Below are 26,531 nucleotides of genomic sequence, written 5' to 3'. Positions count from 1 at the left end.
TACTTGTGGACGGGAGCAAAGGCCAGAGAGGAAAACCAGGCAATGGTAGAGCGTATATCAAAGGACATTGAGGAGCTAGGAGGAGAGTGCGAGGTAATCATTCTACGAAATATGAGTGCGCACATAGAATATATAGATGGGTATACCAACCCAACAGCCAAAATGATCTTGGATATGTCTGAAAGGCATGATTTGATCGTTTGCAACAGTACCGAGAAGTGTGAAGGGCAAATAACATGGGAGGTAGGAAGGCTGCAGTCGACGATAGATTACGCACTGATGTCACATAGGATGTATCATAAGCTCAGGGGAATGCACATAGATGAATGTGGCTCCAGAAGTCTAGGTAGTGATCACAAACGTATAAATCTAAGTTTTGGAAGAGCAGTGAAAGTGGGAAGGAGACAAGATTAGCAACTACAGAAAAACTTTTATTCAGAAAGGCAAATAGAGAGAGCAAATAAAGAAATTGAGAAAGTAATCACTGAAAATAATAAAACAGTGTGGACATACACGAATCTAGTCAGACTGTTTGAGCAAGAGCTTGCTAAGGCACGTGACAAGTCACCCCGGAAAAGAAGGCGAAAAAAGCAAGAGTTGGTGGGATGAGGAAGTTAAGAAAGCCATAGAAAAACGTCAGGAAGCTTTTAGGGAACACAAACATGCTAAGCAGCGGAGTGAACCGACAGAAGATGTTGAAAGAAAATCAGAAAGCTTTCTAAGCTGTAAAAGGGATGCATCCCTTCTCATCAATAAAAAGATTACAAGAAAGGGAGCTCAGTGGCTGGCAGAAGCACATAAAAGGATAGAAAGGCAGCTGCGAAATTTCGGAATCATCTAAACTCCCTAAGAAATGAGACGAACCTAGAGCAGAGGTTTATAACTACAGCTCAAGGTGCTAGGCTAGAGGGGGACGAAGCTATTGAATATATAGGATCAAGGATGACAGAAAAACTTCAACAACGTGTTTTACGCATCATAATAGACAAGCATGAATCGGTGGCACAATGGCTTCATTTTCACAACGAGAGTGGGAAAGGACTGAGAAGAGGGTTCCTAAAAGTACATCAACAGGCCCAGATGGCATTCCAATTATGTTGATATAGACATTGGGTCTGAAGTCTAAGAAGGCTTTGAGAAAGGCAGTAGGCAAAATAATAATCGATGGTGAAGTCCCCGATGCATGGAAACTTAGCCGGATGAGCATGATCTGCAAAGGAAAGGGGAACGAAGCTGACATAAACATCTACCGTCCTATAACAGTGACATCAGTGGTCTACAGGGTGGCAATGCAGATTATAAAGGAAAGATTGCTGGCATGGATAGAGGATGAGGGGGTGCTGGGAGAACTGCAGAATAGATTTCGGAAACACAGGAGGTTGGAAGACAATCTGTTCTCACTGACGCAGTGCATCAAAATAGCTGAAGAGGAACACCGGCCCCTGTGGATAGTATTTTTTGATATCAAGGGGGCGTACGATAGCGTAGTTTAAGAGGACTTGTGGGGAATACTGGACACTTTAGGTGTGAAAGCTGGAGTCACTATTTTTTTAAAAGATATCTATAAAGGTAACAAGGCCATTATAAAGTGGGAAAAACTGGTATCCAAGCCTGCAGAGGTAAAAGGGGGGCTTAGGCAGGGGTGTCCTCTGTCACCCTTCTTATTCATGACGTACCTACAAGAATTCGAGGCCAAATTAGAGGGAAGTGGACTGGGCTTCAACCTCTCTTTCGTCAAACAAGGAAAACTGATTGAACAAGCACCACCAGCATTGATGTACGCAGATGATATAGTACTAATGACCGACAACAAGGAAGATTTGCAGAGATTGATGGACATTTGCAGTAATGAGGGAGATAGGTTAGATTTCAGATTCAGTCAGAAAAAAGCAGAAGTCATGATTTTTAATGATAATGAAGGTAGTGAGTTTAGAATACAGGAGTTCACGCTAGAGATAACAAATAAATATAAATATCTGGGCGTATGGATAAGCAATGGGGCCGAGTACCTAAGGGAACACGCAATATACGTGTCGACTAAAGGTAACAGGATACAGCAAGAATGAAAAACTGGGAGCTGTGGAATAACAATAGGTATGATTCTGTGAGAGGAATATGAAAGCGGTCATGGTTCTTGGTCTGACGTTCGGCAATGCGGTCTTGTGCACGAGATCAGAAGTTCAAGCAATATTAGAAATTAAGGAACGTAGAATAGGTAGCTTGCCTTAAGAGCTCAGGGGAATACACCAAATCAGGGAGTACAAGGTGATATGGGATGGACATCATTTGAGGGCAGGGAAGCGAGCAGCAAGATAAAATTTGAGAAGCGATTGAGAGAAATGGGAGAGGAACGTTCGGCTAGGAAGGTATTCAGCTACTTATACATTAAGATTGTCGATACGAAGTCGAGGAAGCGAACCAGAAAATTGACTGGTATATACTTGGAAAACATCAGAGCGCCAAACCAAAAAAAATTTTCGGTTAAAAAGAAGGTGCACGAAGCTGAGACCAATATGTGGAGAATTGACTTGATTAATAAGTGCGCACTAGAGATCTATCGAACTTTTAAGCAGGAAATTGCCAAGGAAAGGATCTATGATAATACTCGGGGTAGTTCTTTACTGTTTGAGGCCAGGACGGGAGTATAGCGAACCAAGACATATCGGGCCAAATACGTAGGGTAGACACGGTATGCAATGCGCGAGGAAATGAGGAGGAAACTGCCGAACACTTTATAATGTTCTGTAAAGGTCTTCACCCTATAGTTCAGGATGAAGCGCGGAGTTTTTCAAAGCACAGGGGTTTAGAGACAGGGAGGGCAAAATTGACTTTAAGCGGGTGGAATTAACTAGAAGGAGGTTATCTGATTGGTGGCTAAAGTCAAGGCACGAGTGAAAATTAAGCACTTCACTTCAAAGTACGGGTCCTCAACCTCACTATTTAAAGGAAAAAAAATAATCTAGCTTTTGGTCCACCTATTATTACGCCTTGGTGGGGCTAGCCACAGCGCGATCTAAAAGTTACAGCCATATCAATTCAATCCAATACAAAAAACGGGATGCTGGCGCTGAACGGCCGCGCATATTAGCTCGCGAATTCGTGTTTTCATGTGAGCTAATTTGCAGTGGTGCTTCTTGACGGCTTTCACGGATGCAGGGAGGATGAAAAGTAACACGAACATAGCGGCGCGCTGTTTTCACCTGGCTCTGTCAGGCCGTGCTACCGGTTCGATATATGCGTTCGAGTTTTATAGCATTCGCGTTTTATTTTCTCTTTCAAGCTATTGCAGCCTTATTATTTGCATGCCAGAGTAAATATTACTGCTGTGTGCCACTCTTTACATCTGGCCGAAAAAGAATCCGATTGTCTTTTTTTAATTGCTCATTAGACACAAAAACAAACAAACAATTTCGCTGGTCCCCTAATGGATTCTCCTGAGAAGATTGAAAGGCAAAACCTATCCTAGTTTTCTTTCAGTTCAATGCACTGAATTTTTCCTAATTCTATCCGAGATTTTCTGCGCCCAACAAGGTTTTCTCACTGCCTCACAGATTAGAGACAAAGCTAGCTTTCTGCTCCTCAGCTGGTCATGCACTGCCCTCATGATCGGCCCAATTCAACTAAGCGAAGATGTATTATGATGCTGTCTGGTTATGTGACCTTCCAATACGTCACGAAAATTTCTAATATGTGACGTCGTATGATGAAGTTTTTACAGAATGATAAATTCTTGCATCACCCGTGTTCACGCCACTGAAACGAGAAGACGCCAGACGCCACCGCCGATCAATTTTCGCTTTTGATGAGGCATTTAAAGCTATCGCCTTAATGCACCGTACAGCTATAGATTCATGAAATGATAGCTTCCACTTGTGTTCAGGGAAAGCGTGCTTGCAGTAATCAGGCAGCACGATCGGTCTCCTAAATAATCTTCGTACTACACTCTAATATGTAGTTGTCATTTATAACTCGAGTATTTTAAAGATTATAAAGAGTGGTGGCTGAATACTACCCGCCACGTTTGGTAACATGGCAATCGGTGTCAATAAATAGGAGTGCGCTACATCCGAAGAGTCACCAAATGAGTCTATCAGTAACAACGCTGCATCACGATCACTGCCATGTGCTACGCGCGAACATTACGCCCCGAAGCTGAATGGAAGCCCATGGGCACCACACAGGCATTCGGCTCTACTCTGTTCGCTACCAAATTCAGAGGCCAAACAGAAGAAAAAAAGTAACAGAGGTGAGCAGCCGAATATCAAGGCTACAACAATCCGTTCACGAATAACCGCACATGCTAAAGCAACTGACCACAGGCCACACTTTTCATGCCTGTCACCTTGGCTCAAGTTCAGAGTCGGCATTATACTTCAGACTTTAACAGTTCCTGTTCAAAACATGGGGCATAATCGCAGAAATCGCGCCGCATATAGAACTGTTTTTGTTTATTTCACAACGATTTTATTGTTTAAGATCTCAAATGATGAAGTCATCTGCAATAGTTCTCATTTTCTAACACTAGCTTTTTCTTGATGGCAACACATGTAATGCATTGCGAAGGTAACGAATGATGACCTATATCCCTGAAAACAGTCTAGTGCCATTTTGTGTTATTCATTGCATCAACTCCATGCTTGTCTATAAAGTTTTACGCCAGTATAGAGTAACAAGCATCGGGGAACATTAGGCACCCAAGCTTTAATTACTAGCTCCTGGCAAAGGCTTCTCTGAAAATTCGACTTGCAGTTAGTCAAAAAGCAAATCTCAGTCAAGTGAACGCCACGGTGACAAAACGACCTTCCGCGGATTACTGGGATCAGCTATTTTGTATCGGCCTAGGATGAATGGGTGGACTGATATGGCTGTACCGTTTAGATCGGGTGGTGGCTAACGCCACCAAGTCGTAATACTTAGTGAACCAATCCTAGAATTATCTTCTTTTTTCTTTTAAATAGTGAGGTTGAGGACTGGTACTTTGCAGTGAAGGGTTTAATTTTCACTCGTGCCTTGACTTTAGCCACCAATAAGATAACCTCCTTCTAGTTATTTCTACCCGCCTAAAGTCTGTTTTGTCCACACTGCCCCTAAACCCTCGTGCTTTGAAAAACTCTGCGCCATCATTCTGAACTATAGGTAGAAACCCTTTACAGAACATTATCAAGTGCTCGGCAGTTTTCTCCTCATTTCCTCACGCACGGCATACCGTGTCTACCCCTTCGTATTTGGTCCGATATGTCTTGGTTTGCAATACTCCTCTCCTCACCTCAAGCAATAAAGAGCTACCTCGAGTATTATCATAGATCCTTTCCTTGGCAATTGCCTACTTAAAGGTGCGATAGATCTCTAGAGCGGACTTTTTAATCATGTAAGTTCTCCACATATTGGTCTGAGCTTCCTTCACCTTCGTCTTAACCTATAATTCTTTTTGATTAGGCCCCCTGCTGTTTTCTATGTATTTACTCGTCAATTTTCTGGTTCGCTTCCTCCATTTTGTGTCGGCATTCTTCATGTAAAAGTAGCTGAAAACCTTCCTAGCCGAACGCTACTCCCCATTTCTCTGAATCGCTTCTCAAATTTTATCTTGCTGCTAGCTTCCCTGCCATCAAATGATGTCCATCGTATATGACCTTGTACTCTCTGATTTGGAGTATTCCCGTGAGCTCCTAAGGCAGGCCTACCTATTCCACGTTGCTTAATTTCTAATCTTGCTTGAACTTCTGATCTCATGCGCAAGACCGCATTGCCGAACGTCAGACCAGGAACCATGACCATTTTCCATATTCCTCTCACAACATGTTACCTATTTCGATTCGACAGTACGCTATTTTTATCACCGCTGCATTCCTGTTACCTTCAGTCGTGACGTATATTTCGTGTTCCCTTAGGTACTCGGTCCCATTACTTATCCATACGCCCAGGTATTTGTATTTATCTGTGATTTCTAGCGTGACCTTCTGTATTCTTACCTCACTACCTTCATAATTATTGAAAATGATGACTGCTGATTTTTCCTTACTGAATCTGAAATCTAACCTATCTCACTCATTACTGCAGATGTCCACGAACCTTTGCAAATCTTCCTTGTTGTCGGCCATTAGCACTATATCATCTGCATACATCGATACTGGTAGTGCCTGTTCATTGAGTTTTCCTTGTTCGACGAAAGAGAGGTTAAAGCCAAGTCCACTTCCCTCTAATGTGGCCTCTAATACTTGTAGGTACATCATAAATAACGAGGGGTACAGAGGACACCCCTTCCTAAGCCTCCGTTTTACCTCTGTGGGCTTGGATACCTGTTTTTCCTACCTTATAACTATCTTGTTGCCTTTACAGATATCCTTCAAAATATTAGTGACTCCATCTTCCACACTTATTGTGTCCAGTATTGCCCACACGTCCTCTTGAACCACGCTATCGTACGCTCTCTTGATATTTAATATTGCTAGCCGCAAGGACCTGTGTTCCTTTCCTGCTATTTCAATGCACTGAGTCAGTGAGAACAGATTGTCTTCCAACCTCCTGTGTTTCCGAAACCCATTCTGTAGTTGCCCCAGCACCCCCTTAATCTCTATGCATGCCTACAATCTTTCTTTTATGATCTGCATCGGCAGCCTGTAGACAACTGAGTCACTTTTTTGGACGGTTGTTGTTTATGTCAGTTTTGCCCACCTTTCCTTTATAAATGATGCTCGTCCTGCTACGTTTTATCCATCGGGGACTTCACCACCGATTATTATTTTGCTCACTGCCTCTCTCAAAGTCTCTATATCGTCATATTGGGAATGCCATCTGGGCCTGTTAGTGTATTGCTAGGAACCCTCTTTTTAGCCCTTTCCCACCCTCGTTGTTAAAATGGAGCCATTGCGCCCCTTGATTCATCCTTGTCTATGATGGTGCATAAGGCACTTCTTTGTTGAAATTCTTTTTTCACCCTTGTCCTTATATATTCATAGCTTCGTCCCTTTTAGCCTAGCACCTTGAGCTGAAGGTATAAACCTCTGCTCTAAGCTTGTCTCATTTCTTAGGGAGTGAGAAGATTCCTAAATTTTGCTGCTGCTTTTCTATCCTTTTTATGTACTTCTGCCAGCCACTGAGCCCTCTTTCTTCTAACCTTTTCAATGATTAGAAGGCATGCTTCCTTTCTACAGCTTGGAAAGATGTCTCATTGTCTTTCAACATTGTCTGTCGGGTCACCCCGCTGCTTGGCATGTCTGTGTTCCCTAGAGGCTTTCATACCTTTGGATATGGCTCTCTTAACTGCCTCATCCCACCAACTCGTGTGTTCGTGTCCTTTCTTCCGGGGTGACTTATGATGTGCGTTAACAAGCTCTTGCTCAAACAGTCTAATCAAATTTGTGTGTGTCCACGCTGTTTTATTATCCTCAGTAGTTATTTTCTCAGTTTGTGTAGTAGCTATTTCTATATGCGTTTCTGAATAAAAATTTTCCTGTAGTTGTCTTGTCTTGTCTCCTTCCCACTTCCACTGCTCTTCCAAAACTTAGCGTGATACGTTTGTGATAACTACCGAGATTTCTGGAGCCACATTCATCGATGTGCATTCCCCTGAGCCTATCATACATCCTATGTGTCACCAGTGCGTAATCTATTGTTGACTGCAGCTTTCCAACCTCCAATGTTATTTGCCCTTCACACTCTGAGTAGTGTTGCAAATGATCAAATCATGCCTTTCACACATATCCATGATCATTTTGCCTGTTGCGTCGGTATACCCATCTATATGTTCGATGTGCGCACTGATATCTCTTAGTATACTTATCTCGCACTCTCTTCCCAATTCCTCAATGTCGTTTTATATATACTCCACCATTGCCTGCTTTTCTTCTCAGGCCTTTGCTCCTAACCACAAGTACACCAAACGAAGGAGTGTCATTTGCCCCACCACTTTCCCTTTTAGCCATAAATTTTCCTTGCACTCCTCCTTGACCCTTTGCCAGTCTGTATTTTTATGAATTAATGCCCCAATACCACCCTACATTCTGCTGCCTTCTGTTCTATCACAATATTCTCACGCGTAGTCCGGGTTTATAAGTTGTTCCATGTTCCTAGGATGTGTTTGTACAAAACTGTATGCCATCGGCCTCTCCTCCTTTAGCTGTTCTTCTATCCGTTCCCACTTCATCCTGTTCCTGCCACCATGCATGTTATTATACTCTACGTCTGAATTCGCTCGGCTCTCGTGGCTACGTCTATTTCTGCCATGGACTCTACCTGTCTTAGATATTGGTGCCACTTTGGAATCGTATCTGTCCGTACCACCTGTCAAAAAGTCTCCCTGGTTGTTTTTCTCGTTACGAGCTCTTCTGCACCCCGAAGAGCCCATGTGCACCCCAAAATAGCTACTGCGCGTCCCGAAAGTCACCAACTTACCTCATAACCTTGCCGCCCATTGAAGTGAATGCTGTCTTACCACCCCACCCATGTCCCTCTGTTAATTTCCACCACCTCAAATCCCTTTTCTCGACTCATCCACCATACCTCTTGGTTTGCGTTAACAACCGCTCTTTGCAGGTTGCCGTCACGCACCGGTACCTCCAGTATCGTGCATATCACTACCTGCACCTGAGGAGAAGTGGCGCTTCAAGTCATCGACCACTTTCGCCAGTGTGGTCGCTAGTCCTGCCATATCTTCATTTAGGACATCGTCTAAACCACCTAAAATTATCACAAGATTTTTTCCATCAGCTGTATTTTTTAGTTTTCTGCTCGCTTGACTCATGACTGCTTCCTGCTTGCGTCCTGGGAACGTCCCTACTGCAACCCTTCTGTCACCTCTTACCCTCTTTTTGATTGCTTCTGCACATCGACTTAAATTCGAGTCGCGGTGATTGTCACGTCCTGTGACTTTTCAGCTGGAACGTCCTGTGCCTGGGGGTTACTTTACCTGTGACGCCGTCTGCTTTGTCCTCTCCCAGCCCCACCACTACTTCGCTGAAGCTGGGTTTTGCGACCAGTGAACCGGCTGAACCTGACTTTTTCAAACTTGCTTGCTCTTTTTTCTCCACCATTCTGATTGCCGGTGCCCTACTGCTCTTTCCGTCGGCCGCTTCTTTGTTCACCTTCGCTAGTGCATCTTCGGCGGACTCCAGCCTTTTTCTTCTAGCCCTCGTTTTCTCTTGTTTTGTCGCCAACGCAGTGTCCAGCTCGGTGATTCTCACCAACAGTTCACTATGGGCAACAATCATTTTCTCCATTTTTTCTCTACCGCACATTGCCTACACTTGGCGTCAGCCTCCTCTTTATTCGCTTCTGCACTTGAATTAATTTTCAAACCCACCCCGCACTTTACAGCCTTTTCAACCATGTCTTTCTGACACCCATTGTCCTTAAGAATTGTACCACTCGATAATTACCATACACGGCATACAACAAACCCTGCCCTACGAAGAATAGAAAGTCTAATCTCTACTACACAAGTTTGCGTGTTCAATGCGCGTGCACCTTCTTACGGGGTGGCAAGAGAAAAAAACACAAGGAAACAAACATATACACAAAAACTAGTAAATACATGGTAACTGACCCCCGAAAAAGCCGTACAATGTAACAAGTGGTACAAAGGTTTTATCTGCTGCCTTATTATATAAAGGCAAGCTCGAAACTTGCAGAACCACTATCTGCTCAGTCGATCGGCAGCGCTCAAAAAACACGTCCATCCACCGTGCCAATCTGACCTGAACTAGCTGACGACGCGTGAGCACCTCCATCAAGTAGTCGTGAATGACACATGCTTTTGAAATGAGCTAGGTGTTCAGAACAACACGTGCTTCACGGTTCTCGTTTCCAAGTTTTATTACATCTTAAACACTGTGATTGCAGCCAAAAATCGAGCCGTATAGCAGCTTCGAATGCAGCCGCAGCATTCGTTTGCACGAGAGACGATGTGGCGGCCTCGCTACTCCAGTTGCGGCGCCTGGCGTCGAAACGCCGTATTAGCACCGACGGCTGCTTCTAATTGAAATCCGCACCTTGTTCCGGGCATTGAAAAAGTTGAGGAGGCGCTTGTTAGGCTTATGGTAGCATCGCTCGCGTGCGATGGTCGAAGCGAAAAACATGAACATTAATTTAGGGAGAATGTCATAGCCAGCTGCGTTGAGTTTCAATCGTGACCTACTGAATGGGATAGTGTTCATTTATTGCCCTGCACATATTCAAGGCTAAAAACGTGGATATTAAAAGAGTTCCAATTGCCTACCAATGCGCTGAAATTCACTAGCGCGCGTTGTAAACGTTGTTCTTTTGTTAATCGTCTTTAACGGCTCAACAAACAAATGCAGTATTTTAGTGTATATATGTGTGGTTATTAGGCAGTGCTAATCACTCTTGGTGTGCCAACGCATCCAAAAGCAATGAAGGACCGGAGTATAATCGCGTTTTACTCTCTCATGCCTCAAGAGTATATGATCATTTTACTTTCTCAAAGAGCGGAAGAGTAGAAAGCTGCTTCACTCTCTTGTTTCATAGAGAGTGAAAATAAATTTTACTCTATCTGATGTCTTACGAGAGTAGAAAAATACTTTGAAGAGTAACTTGGCCTTTTTACTCCTGCGATGTCCTCTTCGCAGTTTTTAGTGTGTACATTAACTAACGCCAATCTTCCCCTTTGAACTATAAATTTTTCTTCACCCGTTTTTACAGTCATATTGATTGTTATTCCAATACCGACTTTCCACACATTTTATACATTGGTATTGTGTGAAAGAGAGTATGTAGACTTGATTGTCAGCCAGAATATGCTGGTATAGTCCTCGCCAAACACCACCATTGGCGCTGTCACCGGCCTGCATTCGCCTAATTACCGTGATCTTGAAATTTGCTTAAAATAACGTTTATTTTGAGTGCAACACTACCTTGCTACGTTATTAGTAGTACTGAACAAATTTTGCTGATTCAGTTATTTAACTGTAACCGGCAGCGAGCGGATTGCGACGAGTTTACTAGAGGGCAGAATTAAGAAAAGACCAACAATTTACTGGCGACAATATAAACTGCCAAAGAAAGGCAGGATTACAAAAAAATTAATTGTAGATAAATGGCGCGCAAAAAACCCATCGGTGGTGGCAGCGCGCTGATCAGTTGGCGGTGGCGGCAGCAAAAACTGTTGGCGGTGGCGCGGTGACGTCTCGGCGCACACCTTTAGCCTGTTGTCGACGGTGGAGATTGCCTGTGCGTCGGGGAAAGTCTCCACGGCACCGATCGCTTGAAAAAGGCGGTAAGGCTTATTTCGGTCACCGCTGTTGGGATGCGTGCACGCGCGGGAGCAGCAGACACGACAGCACGGTGTGGATCCCGAACATCTGCTGGTTTTATTCGGGTGATTCGGGTTCTCTGGAGCTTCCGGAAAGCAGCGAAGAGTGGTGCTTGCTGCCTGGCGGCTTTAAATGGGAAGAGCAGGTATCCGAATCTATAGAAACACAACGTGGGCTTCAACAGGGATGTCCCTTCACTCGAAACAGAAAAACCCCCAGATGGGAGTTTTTGGCTTGTCCTCTAGAACACTCTCATCTGTACATGTTTTTGCGCCCTCGAAATGGGAGTAAAAAACGCCCATGTGGTAGGGCATACCAAGGGCGTAGATTGGAAAGAAGCTTTACTCCCTTTGTGGCTCAGCGAAAACGAACCAAAAGTTTTATGGTTCTACTTGGGAGTATTTGCGGCATAATTAGGCCATTATTTTACCCCCTTCTGAGCGTTTTCAAGAGGCTGAGCGGGAGTATTTTAGTCCCGTGACCAAGCTTTTTTTATCTTTTTTATTCAATTTCAAAGTAAATAGGTGGAAACTAGAACGTTTTACCTCGCCTCTCTTGAGAGTGCTTTTGGTATTTAATGGGAATAACCAATGTAGCCGGAACTCCCTCTGAGCAAGCATTATTGCAAGGCTGCACGCTGCATTCCGAAAAGTATTAGACGCGAAGAAAAGCCTATTTACAGCCCAAACACCAAAGCAAATTACGGATCCTTTTAGAGTTCCTGTTTATGCATTACGAAAGCGCACAGACTGAAGGCTTACAGAATATTTATAATGGAGGTTAAATTACACATAAAATACAACTCTTCTGTTCATTTTCCAGAAGTGAGCATGGTCAGTAACCACAAAATTTGTACAGCAAGAGCACAATATTTACCACCACATAAAGCGCATAAAATAAAAACTACAAACACAAATTTTTCACATATTTGTACGATACAGCTCAAAAGTGAATAATCAAATGAAATACAGACATTCAAACTAACTTCGCCAGTCACACTAAAGTATCTGACTAGAAATCGGCAAAACTTCTATTCGAAGACCACCTAATTTAGTAAAAAGTGCATTTCTGTAGCTGTGGTGCTGTAGATGACTATGTCCAATAACATATTTGTAGAACCTAATTATAATGTGTCAAGAGATGAACTTATGGCACTTCCTTGAATTAAATGCTATACCAGTGACTAAAGTTCCCTTAGATATTTCTGGACATTGTTCCCGTAGCGCACATCTAACATATACAATAAACGGGCAATCCTCAAATGCATAAAATAAATGCACCTATGTTCTGCTCTAAGAAAATAGAAAACTTGGAGGCACTATTGGATCATCTTTCAAGTTACAGCGAAGCCATTTTCACCAGAATATCCCAAATCAGCTTCAAATCACAACAGTACAAAAGAGGTTGAAGAGTGTACTACAACAAATTTGTTGGTTCAGACTATTGGCGACCATATTGATCAAGCTCAAAGAAAACATGCATGAACATATGAAGAAATACACAATCCACAGAATTGGATGATGCATTAAAAGTACTAACAAACATAAAACACTGGAAAACTCAAGAGAATAAGCAGACGGCTTTTTCTATCTCATTTTCTCATGTATGTTCAGCTATGCTCTCTAATGAATACATTCGAAATTGTCTAAGCTTCAACTTTTCTAGCATATTGCATTTGAAATGACAATGAGGCAAACAAGAACACACACACACACAACGAATAAAAAATGCAGTATGACAACACGAGAACTTACACTACACATAAATAAATCGTCACTGACGTCTGCTAGCATACTTGCGCGCAGTTGGTCATGTCACTTCAAATCATCCAGCGTTTTCCCGACCACCACGAATATAGTTGAATAATTTCCTCGTGTTTGTCGAAGTTCGAAACTTGTCCGGTTCGTTTATTTTCATTGCTGAAAACTTTCCTGCATATTTATAAGAGTCCGTAGTTTTTTGCCGACTGAGCTAGAGGGCGTTAAAAGCAATTTTTACAAAAGTCGTTTTTGGGATGCACCCAATAAAATGGTATTTACGGCAAGGAAATAAATTAGTACAACTGCGAAAATATTGACTTATTTACGTATATCAATTTTTTGAGGGCTTTTCACACAAGCAAAATGCATGAATTTGTTGAAGCATATTTTTTCCAGGATTTTGGCTAGCTCAAAGAGCCCACATAGAATATGTGCAATCAGCCTGTTTGACATGCTACTAATTAAAAGTAATTTAGGTGATCAAGGTGTTTCAGATCATCTAAAATGCAAATTTCACTTTTTGGGAAAACTCTGTATACAGCAGCAAAAAAACTACCTTGGTGTTGATCAAAAATGTGCACGATAACTCATTTGAAAGTTATATATGAGCTAGACATAGATGCAGTTACTAGACAGTATTTTTTTAACTTCAGAAATACTTTTTTGAAATTAAGTATTCCTTACAGCTTTTTACTCATGCAACTCAAGCAGCATGGTGCATTCGCAAGGACAATCCTCAACTTAAGCCAACTGGCCTTGGATGCAGATGGCAAACTTCGTGCTATCTACAAGGAATTGAATTTATCATCTGCATTTTATCGCTAACAGAAATGTATAACGGTGAATGTGGTCAATGTGGTGACTTCAGATGAGCCATCCAGCGTTAGAGATTTACGGTCACAAATGCTACTTTCCTATGAACTTCTGCAAATGCAGAAGGCGTGTTTTACACACTTAATAAAAAATTGTTATCTCATATTTAGTACGTAAGTACCCTTCACGAAATACACTGATGAACGCAGTCTTAATACAAATTCTTCTTTTTTTTCAGCTTCCCGGAGACCACCTTGCTCCTTGAGGCCCAAACCCTGTCATATGACTGCAGACAAATGAAGACCTTTATATTAGGAACTCAGAGGCTAGCCTATAGTATTATCTCGCTTATGTTGTGGGTAATGTAGTTCTATTGCGTATTGTATATTTTTTAACGGCTTCGTAGCTCATCTCGGAGTCATCACTAGGAAAGGAGTGAGAGCTGCTTGACTCCCACTGCCCCTCTTGCTGTTCAGATACTTTTTAGTTTCAGATATTCATAAGCATATATACCTGTACAGATACAAATGCACACAGGAATGCACATGAAGTGTGGCTGACCTCAATTTTTTTTCTTTACACAACCCCACTCAAAAAATATTTCGTTTGCTATGCTACCTGTCACCTTACTCTAGCCACATTCCTCTTAGTGCACCTGTGTTGGCAGTAGAACGCAGATGATAACTCCATTTTCTTTACGGTTGCTTTATAGATGGCACCAAGATTGGCGTCTGCACTTCTATCAGTGGACTTGAGCTGAAGATTGCCTTTGCAAGTGCGTCATGCTGCAGAGTTACGTAGGTCAAAAGCTGTTACATATACATAAAATTTTAAAAGAATATTTTTTACTTAAAAAATAATACTCTCTAGCAAGTGCACCTACGTTCAGCTAATATATAACGCTTTCAAGTGAGATATCATGCACAGTTTTTCCCAAGCACCAAGGCGCCCTTTGGCGCTAAATAGAGCACTCCCCCCCCCCCCCCCTCCAATGAAAAATGGCAATTGTTTGCTCAGATCACCTTACATACTTTCCGTGCCTAAATCATTTTTAATTTTTAGCCTGTCAAACAGGTTAGCTGCACATAATCTATTTGCGCTCTTTAAGCTTGCGACGTTTCCTGAAAAAAAAATTCCGAATTCAGCAACTATTCAGTTTTGCTGGTGTGATAAGCCCTCGAAGAATTGATATACATAAATGAGTAATTAATTTTACAGTTACATTGCTTCATTAGCTTGCCGCAAATACCATTTATCGAGTGAATTACAAAACATTTTATGAAAAAAAAAAACGTTTTTGACGCCTTCTAGCTCAGTCGGCAGAGATCTACTGACTTACAACAGGCATTAAAACTTTTGGCAACCAAAATACACAACCAAGACAAGTCTTTTGGGAAATGTGAAGTTTCGCGGCCATGTTTGTGATGGTCTTAAAAACGCTGGTTGGCTCGGCATGTCATAACCCAGTTATAACGCGCTCACTGAATGCAAATAACAAAAAAGGGGAGCGTTTTCGAGGGGCTTATTTTTGGTTAGACACAACAGTAATCCGATTGACAATAAGGCCAGGAAAAACATTGTCGACTATAATTATCAACTATAGTGTATTATTATGGTGTCAATTACAAAGGTCATGACAGGTAAAAAATCAATGTTGCACTGAGTGTAACACCAACCAACCTGTTAAATTTACCAAAATTTCGCACTGAGCTTCCTTACACTAGTTTCCAAGGCGCAATATACTAAAAAAGTATGCACGGGTCAATGACCTATCTGTGTCCAGTAACAAAACCAGTAGAGTATTCAGGAACCATGACTTCATAAAAAATCATATTGAGTCAGCATTTATACAACACATATGTGGTGGTTTGAATACCCCGCCACCACTCCTAAGGCAAAGGTAATGTCAATGAAAACGTTACCACTAACTGCAATCAAACTTATCAAGATAGTACCAGGAGAGAAGCACTTTTGTGAGAAAAAAAGAGCAGCAGGGCGAAATAATCCCCACTAATGTTTTTAAAATTCATGCGAAGAACTTCAAAATGCAGTTGTTTGTGTAAAAGTTGAGAAATGCATGATCTGTGAATAATTCTTTGTGTGCTTTTCAATTGTATTCCACATGAGGTGCAAGAAGGTAGGCTATCCCAGAAAATGGTGACTACACTTGAAAAACAAGCTGTCCATCATAGTGAAGCGCAGGGACAATATGTTTTTCTGCACCAGGTAAGGCCGAAACAGTGCTCATTCCTGTGACAGAAGAAAGAAAGCAACACTTTAAAAAGAGTTGATGATTGGGCTACTTCTTGTTTGCACATAAAAGCTATTGCGAGTAGCGCAACAAGACAGGATTGAAATGAGATAGGAAAGGACTAGCACAGGCGCCACAGTATTTCAACAGTAAACAAAACTGAGCAAAGTTGTAACATTCGGTGTCGATGCTGTTGAACAAAAAAAAATAATCTTTAACCATGCATGGTCTGTCGAATTAAGGTTGACACGGTATTTTTCACAACCATATCTTATTTTGGTGGTGTCACGGACAATTATATCTGTTTTGCATGAAGAACATGTAAGGTGCTTGGTGAGCCGAAATTGCATATTATGGGGCACAACAGATCTTTAAGAGAACCGGCATTCGAAAGTGGAATTGTACTGAAAGATTTTTTAATTGAGTCATTAGTGGCTATGGGCGCTAATTCAAATGACTGTGGTGATGGAAGGTAAAGTAAAAGGGTAATTTCGAAAACGAAAACAAGTTTTAATAGATTGAAGCTTTCTGCCAAAGCGCCCAAAAAAGTTGGAAGTGTTGCCTTATCATAATGTCATAGAATTCGAAAATAGGGTAGACAGAGGTGATTGGACTCACTGTTTCCTCAACCCCTCCTAATATTTATGCCTTAATTTGGGAGGTGAAACCTGAGGGCTTGTGAGAAGATGCATGCAGACCTTTGTTTCGCGCTAAGTGCTCGTCATCATTAAATCCCTTCATAGTATGAAATGAACTAAAAAATGGGCAATGTTAAGAGCTCGTTTTCCAACCTTGACAAAATGTAATAATGAAAAGAAAACCAATGAAAATATAGGAGATGTTATTTCAAGTAATTATGTGTTTTGAGAGAAAGTTGCGTAAAAAGATGGTTTTCCTTTGGCAGAGGCTAAACCTGCCAACTTGGAATACGTCCGATGCTCCCTCAACTTGTTTGTTAGTTCTAACTAACGTACCTAACGCAGGTGCACAAGCCCTTAATGTTTCCCTTATTCTGTTCATTCATAGTAAGTGTCTCATTCTGTCAGGCTGGATGCCCTCAGGTAGTATGCAATGAATATAAGTCAGCTTCCAACTCATACAATATTACGTGCTTTACCATTCCTGCAAGCAGCAAAACTGTTCCATACTCGCCGTCATGGATACTAGGCGTTAACGCTCCCAATACATACAGGGGTCGTGCAGCCATATATTTCTTGCAACAGGTACTTCTGTGTGTCTGTGTATTCTTTATCTGAAAATTCGAGCTTACCTTGATAAACCTTTTGTATATGAAAAGGTTTAGAAAAAAAAAAACAGTCTTATTCAAGACGCTTCTTAGTCATTCTAAAGTCTTTGAAGTAATGAGCACCGACAAAGTTTTGCCAATGGCTTTTTCATTACTTAAATTCATTCTTTCAGATTAATTCCAAAAAGTTTTAAATGGCCCTTGGCACCAAATTTTGAAACTCGAAACGCTTGTGTTGTCTGACAATCCAGCATGCGTAGGCACTTATGACCAATTATTATTGAAGAGCACTGCCTATAGAATATTTTAATATGGTTTTAAAATAAGAGTGAGTGCTCATCCAAGTTATTCGCACCAATCTACATCTCTAATTTGATGCAAACAGAGGTCACGCGTGACGTTGAGTAAGGGGAGTATTGTCGACAACAGGGAATGTTTGTGGGGTGCGCCCATACCACAACTGGCACCCGGTGAGGAGTGCCACCTCACCCATCTCTCCTCTCACTTTATTGCCGGGCTACTCTCACAGTAGTTTTGGCTGCTTGCAGCAGTAGTCATCCTATTTCTATCTCGGGGGGATATGATCAAAGGCCTCACATTGTTTATTTATTCTTCACCACCCGCAGGTCTCCCGATACCGATGCTTCAGCGCATGTAGTCTCAAGCAATTTCACGCTGTGTGGTGCTTGTATCTTAGGATTCTTAAGTGGCCATTTTCAAGCGACACATTATCGTCATACTGCACTAGTATTTATTATACAATGCATTAGATCAGTTATGTTTCAATGTCGGTATTAACACAAGCAAAGCTACAAATTCTTGTAAAATATTTGCAAACAAATATTTCGCTCTCAGGAGTCTTTAAAGGGCACGCGCACAAGTTTCTCTGAAGGGGCTTGGTGGTGTGCATTTCAGGAAGGGGCTTGGTGATGTGCACTTTGGGGAACAGGAAAGAGTCTGTTCGTGCTAAGTAAGTGCAGTAAGGGAATCGGGGAATCATTGAGACTTCATTTAGGTCAGGTGGTCATGTATTGCGAGGCGAACTCAAACGTTGATGCTCAGTCATTTTGCTGTTTAATTGGTTGCTGCATTATGCACTAGCACAGTCCCTGAACACCAGTCCACTAAAACTTGATCTAGCCTTACAAAGCGCTGACATGACTGGGATTTGGTACGTCAGGGAGGTTACATCTGCCACCGCAGTGTGTGCGCCTTGCAAGTGTGCCTGCGACGTAATAATGCCAGAAAAAAGGTGTTTCTTATACTATTTATACACACATACACACTTTGTCTATATATATTTATAATTGTCTGTCACAAAGCACATCCTTTTTATGGAGAAGCCTTGAGTGCAAGCCATGCAAACCCCCCAAAGAATAAAAGAGACCAGCACTGGCCCTAACAACTCTGTTTTTTGCAACATGTACAGTCGCCCATTATTTTTTCGGACGCTGAAAATTCGAACATGCCCATTCATTCGGACATCTCTGTGGCATAGCCACTTATTCCATTGAAGCGTTGCAAACTCAGGACCTAGAATTTGGATGACTCACGATGCACCATTCAGATTTTCCGCACTACGGCTGGCTGATCGAGTGCAGCATCGAACGCCATGACCAGCTTCCCGCATTTTTTTTACAATAGTTTCACTAGGTTGCCAGCCCTAAAAGGTTGCAGTGGCTATTACTGGAGATTGTGTCAGGGTAAAAGTGAATGCAGAAATTACAATTGTCAATTTAGAAGGCCATGCGTTTCGGGGCTGCACGCAAAGACCATTTTTGACCGCAAATTGATTGGATGACTACTACAACCAAACTGCAAGCTAAGCCAAGTCATACTCAGAATCGGCTTGGTGATCGCTCAAATTTGCCACACGTGCGCAGCAAACAGAGAAACACGAGTGCTGCAGCACGGACTAGCTTTACGCGACTAAGATCCTTTTGGCATTTGAAAGTTTGCCAATTATTGTTGTGGCCAAGCGTGTTTTGCGTCTCACACTCTTGTTTGTTGCAAAGCCTGAAAAAAATGGCTCCAGCGCTACCAATTCAATTTGTGTCGTTGGCACTAACAAGATAATTCAGCATTTACAAGACACAGATGGCGGTAAAAGAAGCTGTAATAATTTGCAAGACCAAAGTTGGGAGACTTTCATCTGATGCTGCTTAGGAGTTTGAGTCGGGCAACGATGGGTGAACAGTGGCTTATGATACTCCCCTAAAGTGCCACCTACATCAATTATATGCAGATTTAGCACATGCCTTAATAGGGCTATGACCTACAGTTATGGAAAATAACTAGCTAAAATACAGGCAGACTTAGTCGCCTGTAATTGTGCTTGTGTGCAGACGTGCACTATTCTTTCTGGCCACTGGGCCAACTGAGGTGCTTTTTTTTTTCTGGCGAGTCCTTTCTTTCGGGCTCTGGTTTCTTCAGATTTTTCAACAGTACTTGCCTAATGTTAATAAACAGTCAGTGGCTTATAAATGCCATGGCTACATACCATTGCACTTGCAGGAAAACATATTACGCACCAATACACAGAGGTTAAGAATGAGGTGAATGCACGAATTGAAACGTAGCAGGTTTAATAAAATATTCAGGTATCAATGATACAAAGCTTTCCCATTTTATAGATGTGGCGAGCTTAAGTGCAAGCAACATATTTACTCCTGCTTCTGTCAAAAATCAGCGTCTCACAAAATCATGAGGCACAGCGGCAGCAGTGTAGTTCAGATGAGCAACAGGATGTCCTCCTTTCCCAATAACATTTACGCATTGTGCACATTCCTTAAGTTACTCAATTATTCAATGCCCAGTTTGCCCGATGCCGTCTTGCCACTAGAATTAGGTATGGTGTGTATCAAAGGTGCTTCGCGGGATAAAGCGGACTCCATGCTTGGATAGTGTATGCTACCCCCCCCCCCCCCCCCACTGCATATACAGCTGCACTGCTTAGCGACCTTGTTTCATACAGAAAAAGTCATAAAGATATTGTGGGTGCTAACCACTCTCTTCGGTTGACGTGCGTCAGCATGAAAGTAAGGCGCCACAACTGGCCCGACAGTTCACAGTCACACATCACCCTCTTGATTTCTTAAAGAAATATGACGGCTTCGGTAACAGCCGTTAGGAGCAGCAGAGGGTTGCTTGCAGTCAAAACATATTGTAATACCGGCCTGTTAAAGCTCTGCTGCATTTTACACTGACACAAGCTTTTCAAAGCAGATTTCATACATAACGACACAATTTTTCTTTTAATAACTTTCCAATGGGCTGGTTTAAATCGCACAAGTTTTCGGCATAGATTGACTTCTGGCCTTGTTAAAACATAATAAATAAAGTGGTACTTATTAGACCTAATAAAATATAATAAAATAAGAGGAAGGAGGACAACTTCAACTTGGTTCACACACAAGTGTATTTGTGTGTCCCCCTCCGTCTTGCACTGTAGTGATAAGTTTTGGTTGAACTCGTAAGCTGGCATATTTAATTTTTGCTGAGTTTTGTGTAAGTTTGTCATTTTTACTTTTTTGCAGACTGACTTAGGAAGTGGTTTTAAAAGACCGATCCCAGCTTGGCGACAGCATAGTCAATCAATAATTTGGCGATGGATTCAAAACAACCCCGATGACTTATCTTCGTAAAGGGCCTTTTTACGGCTGTTTGGAGTTCGACAGACGTGCTGGTATGGTCTCTGCAAGATAACTACAAATAAGAAATATTTTGTGGCTTGTTTTTTTTGTTCTATAAGCACCTTTGCATTTTTGTTTTCTTACAATTTGCAGGAAAGGGTTGTCCATGCTGTTTTCTGACCCTCTAAAGAAGGAGCCACTGTTACCACGAAAAATGTCTGTTATACGCGCAGAGTGAAGATAAATCATCGCGTCTAATATTTATTCACCAAGTTTGGCCAGTTAAATTTTATATTATTGGCTTGGGAGTATAACTCAATTTTCCTTTGACAGAATTCTAAAAAGAGTGACTAGAAAACTAAAGGACTTGTTGCTGAAATGATGCCTGGCGCTTTCAAACAGATGAACCCCTTCATCATGGAGAAGCTGAGTGACATAGCCAGGAGGTCCCAAAAGTTTGCAAGCTGGTCAATTGCATTCTCACATTTCTGGTTTGAGGGTTAAATTTGCAGAGAAATTATTTTGCCTGTTCAAGTAGCTTCTGGTGTGCGCCCTACACTATACTCACGTGCAACAGCCCACAGAAATTGTCTGAAATTACCTTTCCAGCATTTAGGGACCACGTATTAGAAAATTTCTACACTTTGTCATTAGAGAACTATTGTCATGGTATACAAAGTGCAGTGCAAGCACTCTTTTACTGTTTCCATCATAGCAGCCAAGGCGCCTCCATCATTAGGGCTTCCGGAGAATCTACATCGTCAGAATGCAATATAGTTATGTTTTTGTACCCTCTAAAATTCCTATGTTGTTACCAATATCTATTGCACTATGGTGTGGGCAAGGAGCCACCATCATAGGGCTGTTTGGTCAAGTAGTCCCTTCAATTAATCGGTACCCCGTGACTACCAATTGGTACGTCCTACGAAAACCAATTGGTCACGTTCCAACAGGTGCAACTGAGTGCGAATTTATGGTTGGGAATTTCACAATCGGAGTCTATGTTTTTTTAAGTGGGGCATTGTGGTTTTCGGACGTTAAACCCCCACAATTATTATTAGAACAGACCAAGCTGCAAGCAAAAATGCGCTACATACATTGACCCGGAAGATCACATCTATGTCTTTACTGCGTGTTCAAAGTGAATTTGAAATTCAAATATGCATATGTAATGACAGGTACCATTTGCAAGCACTTTGTATGGAACTGCACAGAACGTCTACAATCAAAGGGTGGTTAATTGTGCTCTTGAATTTTAACAATATGGTCACGTTCCATTCTTCAAGTCTTGTTATCCCCCCCGTTACACTATGTTCAGTTCAAACCGCACCTACGTTGTTCGAGAAGCTTCGAAGCTTTAGTTTGTTAAAAACACCCACTTCGGGAACGTCACAGATCATTCAAAAACCTACGTAGCCACTAGCGATAACGCTAGAATATTCGATGTCAAGGGTATAAATGCTGACACTCTTCACTGCTTGTCAGTTGATCAACGGCCAACGCTCTCCTCGCGGTTATTAGTGTCGCTGTATTACTGTAATCTGATTATCCTTTTACGTGACCACACGTTCAGCTCAAAAAAGCAGTTTGTTGCCCCGCCACGCTGGTATAGTGGCTAAGGTACTTGGCGGCTGACCTGCGGGCCGCGGAATCAAATGCAGCCGCCGCGACCTGCAGGTCACGGCGGCTGCATTTCCGATGGAGGCGCAAATGTTGTAGGCCATGTGCTCAGATTTCAGCGCACGTTAAAGAACCCCAGGCGGTCGAAATTTCCGGATCCCTCCACTATGGCGTCTCTCGTAATCATATGGTGGCTTTGGGACGTTAAACCCCACATATCAATCAATCAAACAGTTTGTTATTCGACCTGTAACTGCTCCCTTCTTCAACGTTGCAACCCCGTGACATCTAGTGGAGGTGCTGCTTCTTCCATGTACCAGACGTGCATTTGAAATTGCTGGCCCCACATCGCAAGAAAGAAGGAAAAGAAAGAGTGCGAGGAAGACGCCAGTGCCAGCGTCAGGATGGCTCGCGCGCTATTGGTTCGTCTCTGGAGGTGACGTGCTGGTGACGCGCGCGCTGGTAACACAGTGACACAGATTAAACTTGCGCACCTGCACCTCATTTGCAGCCATGCTCCCCGCTCTGCCATAGACCCTCTCCGGCTAAGCGGCGCAGCCCCCGCCATAGTCCGTGGTAACGAGGGACGGGGTCTGGGTTACACAATAAGATAGCGAAGAAAAGACTTCAGTTGGGTGCTCGAGCTGCATATTCAGACGCCACGGAAGCCTCGGAGAGGGCATTATTAACTCCCCCAGGATTGCTTGCTTCATGGTCGTTTGAAGCAAAGACATGGGGCAAATTTTCGCTCAGCCGCCTATCTCCCGAAGACACGCCGGCAGTCACTATCATCGTCGCGGAGTCACGGAAACACAGAGAAGTGTTTACGGCTGTTCAATCATGCCGAAGCACCCTCGCCCCTTCGGTGTCTTGGATGGATCGCTACCGGGCGGCGAGGGTGCGAGCGAGTGAATTTCGATAAGATGGCGATAGCATGGTGATGGTTTCAATGAGCAAATTGGTTCCGACTGTCAACGGGACTGTCAACGGGAAGTGACTCCGCGACGCCTTCAGCACATACAGCAGCAGTGCCATTAATACGACCTGGATCGTCGTATTAGCTGCCTTGCTGTAGCTGGCGAGGCACTCGTGCGTATCCGTTCATGCAGAGGTCGACGAGGAGGCCCTTCACGTCAGATGTGCCGGCCGAACTGGAGCCTACTTCGCACGTAATAGTGCGCGAGGCTTCCATGTCATTCGGAACTGTGTCGTTGACTGAAACACCCTTCACGTTTGATGTGTTGGTGCCTAATACAGATGTGAGCGTCTGGGCGTACGCCATTACAGTCGGAATCGCGTTTCTGCAAGGGCAGTTGGAACTGGTATGGTGTGTGACAGAAGTGCGATGCTTGTGATTGAACGTTGGATGGTAATTTCAAACTTCAAGTCGCACATGAGCGTCGACCATGCCATCAGTGGCGCGTATGATGTAGTGGTTGATTGAATTAAACAAAACAAAAAAGTCACTCTTTTACAACTCCTGCGGGTAGCATGGTTCGGCTCAGCTCTTACAGGGAGAGGGAAAGAGGGATGAAGAAAGGCAGAAGGGAAGACGATAGTTATAGCGCGAGAACAAAACGACGACGCAGAGACAAGAAGGAGACGTCTCCTTCATGTCTCTATGCCATCGTTTTTTTCTCGCGCTATAACTATCGTCATGCCATACCAACTAGCCCACGCTGCCACAGAAGGGATAGAGAAAGAGTGCGGCGGCAGGTTGTGGGTGCTTCCCTACGATGGAACAGCCGGAAAAAGTCCGCACATTCCATCGCCGGTGCATGCATGCGTCACTAGCATGTCACCTATAGGAGTACACGTCCCCTACACAGAGGACCCAATAGCACGCGAGCAGTCCTGATGGTCACGCTGGCGTCCTCCTCGCATTTTTTCTTTTCCCTCTTTCGTGCGATGCGGGGCCAGCAATTCCAAATACACGTACCGGACGCCCCCGTCGAGCCGTGAACCCAGCCCACGTCGTGAGGAAGACACCGACGCTAACGCCGAACAGCGAGCAGGCCGCAGGCAGAGGGGACTGCAGCCAGAATACGGGCCCCTACCCGAAAAAAACAGGCCACCCCGGATTGTGCATCGACAGCTGCAGCAACAGACAGTTATAGTATACCAGGAGACAGGGCGCACCATAATACCGGAATCGAAGCGCGCATGCGCAGATGCGTATGTTATCCGTACTGCTTCCAGTACGCGTGGTATTTTTCAGATTTAATAGACAATAGAAAGTTATAGTATAGCGGGTTCGCTGGGATACCGGGTGTACTGTGATACCGGAATTGAAGTGCGCATGCGCAGACACGTACGTTACCCGTACCGCTCCCCGTATGCGCGGTATTTTTCTGATTTAGGGTTACCGTAGTAGCGTAAGTGTACGTAGTGTACGTAAATGGCGGTACTCTCGGACGCCCACTTTGAAGTGATTTTGGCGTAGTTGTTGAAAGATTCATCTTGTCCGCCGCAAACGACGGTTCCAATTGGCTTCGCTTGCCTTCAGTTAGCTTCGATGACCGAGTATTACGGATAGGCGTGCGTACTTTTTGAGATAGCTTCCCATTTCGAACGTGCCTAGGTTTAACTGCAAAACAAATCCGCCACGTAGATGTTTTCGCATTTGGCGCGTAGTTCATATTTATTTACTTTTATTATCACAAAAATAAACTTCTAACAATGCTTCGCGTGGTGGCATAGGCAAACATTCTCGTTTTCTTTTCATTTTCACTGTTTACCTTATTAACCATTCAATAGGTGGCGCCACCATCCCATTTGGGGCACGTGGACCACGTAAGCGCTATTTCGCTAAACTATAAGACGCTGCCCACAACGAACGTTTGCTGCACGGTAACACCATTTCCTTAACTTACGCTATCACGCTAACGCCAAACTATAACTGTCTAGTTATAGGTTACCGTTAACGTGATAGCGGAGGTTAAGGGAATGGCGTTACCGGGCAAAAAAAGTTCATTGTGGACAGTGTCTTATAGTTTAGCGGAATAGCATTTACGTGGTTTACGTGCCCCAGCTGGGATGGTGCGCCACCTATCGGGTGTTAAACTAGTGAAAGACTGTGAATAGGAAAATAAAACATGTTGGACAGCGTCTTATAGTTTAGTTGCATAGCGTTTACGTGCCCTAGCTGAGACGGTGGCGCCGCCTATCGGATGTTGAATTAGTTAAAGACTGTGAAAAGGGAATTAAAACGAGAATGTTTGCCTATCACCCCGCGAAGTATTGTTTCAAGTTTATTTGACTAATAATAAAAGCAAATAAATATGAACCATACACCAAACAGAAAAAAATTATGTTGCCAATTTGTTTACATGAATCTTGTAGTTAGGCCTAGAGGCATTAAAAATGCGAAGCTATCTCCAAACTCCGCCAACTTATCCGTGATACTCGATAGTCGAAGCTAACTGAAGGCAAGCGAAGCCACTTTAGACTGTCGTTTGCTGCGAACAAGGCGAATCTTTCAACAACTATGCTAAAATCACTTCGAAGCGGGCATCCGAGGGTGGCGCTTTGTTGTACGTACACTAATTACACCTACGCTACTACGGTAACGTCAAATCTGAAAGATAGCACGCGTAGGTTAACGGGTAACGTACTTATCCGCGCAAGCGCACTTCGATTTCGTTATCACGGTACGCACGGTATCTCGGTAAGCCCGGTGCACTATAACTGTCTAATAGGCAGTTATAGTTTATAGCTATTGATGTCGTTACCATACAATTTGTCGACTCAGGCTCAATACGATAGTCTGGGGCTTGAAATCCCCGCGATTGGCGATGTCGCGGCTAATTTTTGCTTCGATCGACCTTTTGCAGAACAGTGATTCCGAAATGAACGCCGTTCAAAGCAGCACTGCATAGGTGCCCGAAGATGCACGCTTAAGCCGTGTTCGCCCGTGTGTCTCAGTTAGCTATATTGGTGTGT

General features: G+C 43.1%; 1 protein-coding gene across 7 annotated transcripts in view; it reads right to left on the bottom strand.

Moving 5' to 3' along the window:
• The window catches only part of LOC119160798 (uncharacterized), a 188,499-nt gene that overhangs the window by 111,234 nt on the left and 50,734 nt on the right, over positions 1-26,531 (bottom strand). For 2 of the 7 annotated variants that reach the window (XM_075880863.1, XM_075880869.1), the window contains one exon: positions 11,975-16,090. The exons of 3 other annotated variants lie outside the window; for them this stretch is intronic. The gene's annotated coding sequence lies outside the window, so the exon portion shown is untranslated. Of the gene's footprint in view, positions 1-9,548; positions 11,423-11,974; positions 16,116-26,531 lie in introns of those variants that run through there. 2 more of the 7 variants (XM_075880866.1, XM_075880864.1) reach the window with 2 other exon arrangements.

This window comes from Rhipicephalus microplus, chromosome X (assembly GCF_043290135.1).
Source record: "Rhipicephalus microplus isolate Deutch F79 chromosome X, USDA_Rmic, whole genome shotgun sequence".
Taxonomy (NCBI): Eukaryota; Metazoa; Arthropoda; class Arachnida; order Ixodida; family Ixodidae; genus Rhipicephalus; species Rhipicephalus microplus.
Note: the sequence above shows the minus strand (reverse complement) of the source record. Positions and strands in the feature narration are given on the sequence as shown.